Below are 2352 nucleotides of genomic sequence, written 5' to 3'. Positions count from 1 at the left end.
GTTTGTGCGGGGAGAAGGGTGCAACAATGAATGAATGGAATTCCAAAATCTCTGTAGATGTTCATTGAAATGAAAAATAAACAACCTAAATTAAAAAAACAAAAACAAAAACAAAATTTGGTTAGGATCTGAGCTCTTCATTCAGTCAAAATGACATGGGGCTCTTTGAAGTCATTCTATCGGACCTTAAGAACAGGAAGAACTCTATTTCATTTATCTTTTCGTCTTTCAGCATCTATTACAACACCTGGCACAGGAACTTCCAATAAATTTTACTAAACTGATAAAGGGGAAAACAATGGAGAATGTCAGCTTTCAGTATGCTAAAGAGGTTTGCAATAATTCTAAACCATTCTGGGCTAGGACAAAATTTCTTCTACTGAAAATAAAGAGAGTAACTAAATATCTTCAGATTCCCATTGTATATGGGAGCTGCTGGCTCCCGAATTATACAGGAGAATCCCAGACCCAGGTGGGAGTCAAAAGACTGCCACTGCAAGAACTGAGCGAGGTTCTTAGGGGAGGAGGAAGAGGAGGAGAAACGAAAGCAGGGGGAGGCGGAGCCTCCTTGCCTGTACTGGCGAGTGGAGGTTGGGAAGCCTCTCCTCCACCCCCCTCTCTTGTTGCCTCCACCTGGCTCCTCCCCGAATTCGCCAAGCTCCCCTCCTCCCTTCCCCAAGGACAGTCTGCGGGGAAGCAGCTGCGGAAGAGAGCTAAAGATTAAAAGGCAAGAGGGGCCCTGGGGGAAGGAGTGAGGGGGAAAGCAGAGAGTGAAGTGGGAATGAAGGAGGGGGAGCACGGGGGCGGTATCGGGGGCGGGGAGGGGTTGGTGGTGGGGAGCATCGCAAGGAGCAGAAAGGAAAGAGGAGGTGATACTGCATCCGAAGCAGGAGAGCGGAGAAGGGGGGGATGGGTCGGGCAGTCGAGAAGCATTCCAGCCCCTTGGCTAGCCTCCCTCTACTTGTCATGCACAGTATGGTGCGGGGAGATCTGGGATGGGGTGGTGCTTGCTGTGCAATGCCCTTGGCTGTCTGACCCCAACCCTGGTGCTCACAACATTCAAATCGGTGCACCCAAGATGCTGCTTCTCTATATTTCTCCCTCCTACGTGTGGTTTTATAGATAAATATATATGTTTTAATATCTGTGTCTGTTTGTTTCTACATATATGTCACTGTGTCTATGAAGGATGCCTAGATATGAATCTGCGTGTATTTCTGTGTCCTGTGCCTCTATAACTGTCTTAGAGATGCAGGAGAAGAACATGAGCTGTTTTCTACAGGTCAGCACCTTCCCAACCTGCCCCTTCTTAGAGTGATTTCGCCCTCACTGATTCATCCAGGGGTGCAGGTGTCCCTGTATGGACTTCTACCCCACCGTGAGCTCCATGAGTGAACCAGAAGGGAAAAAAACTCCCCAGGGGATGAAGATCCGCATACTCAGATTATCTTCTTTCCTTTACAGATTTTCATCTGTGCCCCAGCAAACTCAGTTCTTTTCTTTCTGTAAGACAGCAGAAATTTGAATGAGAACACACCAGTCAAATAGGAGTGTTTGTATCGATGTGTGTTTGTGTTTGTTTCTATTCCATTCTCTTCTTAAATTCTGTTTCTGTGTTATTCGAAGTGGAAAGAATATGGAGGTGTGTCTATATCTGAGCATTTTTTTAACTCTTTCATGTATTTGTATTTTTTATTGTTCATCACCTTATTAATGCTTTCAAGTATTTATTGAATTCCAGTGTGTGCATAGGTTTTGCTAAACTGTGTGAGTTTTTAAAAACAGACAGGCTTCTTGCACTTGAGGAGTTTTCAGTGTAGTTAGGGCAAGTACTTAAAAGCCATATAGTCCGGGGGTCAGAAACTTTTTCTGCAAAAGGTCAGAGAGTAAATTCTTTAGTCTTTGCAGGCTACATAATTTCTGTCAAAACTCTACTACCCTGCTGTCGTGCAGAAGCAGGCATGGACCATAGGTAAATGAGAAAGAGTGGTGTCTTCTGTTTATGGAACACTGAAATTTGAATTTCATCCAATTTCACATGTCATAAGATAATGTTCTGTTTTTCAACCATTTAAAAATGTAAAAATCTTTATGGGCTAGCTGCCATTAAAGACATGGTAAAGACTGAGTTTGGCCCACAGGCTGCACTTTGCCAGGCTCTGATCTAGTCTAACCTTTTCTCACTATATAAGGAAGCCATTAAAATACCACCTTAAGTAGTATTGTTAAGTGAATGATTCTGTTCCTGATGATGTATGATCAGAGGAGGTCCAAAAAAAGAAGACCACCTTGACCTGTGATCATCAGTGAAGCAACGTGACCAGGACTAGCAAAGAACTGATTTTATATATA

The 2352-nt window shown here is 43.8% G+C and overlaps 1 protein-coding gene across 2 annotated transcripts in view; it reads left to right on the top strand.

Moving 5' to 3' along the window:
* PFKM (phosphofructokinase, muscle) overlaps positions 1-2352 on the top strand; it is a 52967-nt gene that overhangs the window by 21082 nt on the left and 29533 nt on the right. Inside the window, exon 1 of one of the 2 annotated variants that reach the window (XM_006888156.1) lies at positions 663-727. The exons of the other annotated variant lie outside the window; for it this stretch is intronic. The gene's annotated coding sequence lies outside the window, so the exon portion shown is untranslated. Of the gene's footprint in view, positions 1-662; positions 728-2352 lie in introns of those variants that run through there. 2 annotated transcript variants of the gene reach the window in all.

This window comes from Elephantulus edwardii, unplaced genomic scaffold, assembly GCF_000299155.1.
Source record: "Elephantulus edwardii isolate Elephantulus edwardi_28Jun2011 unplaced genomic scaffold, EleEdw1.0 scaffold00065, whole genome shotgun sequence".
NCBI classification, from domain to species: Eukaryota; Metazoa; Chordata; class Mammalia; order Macroscelidea; family Macroscelididae; genus Elephantulus; species Elephantulus edwardii.
The sequence above is the reverse complement of the archived record's forward strand: the minus strand, read 5'-3'. Positions and strand labels throughout refer to the sequence as shown.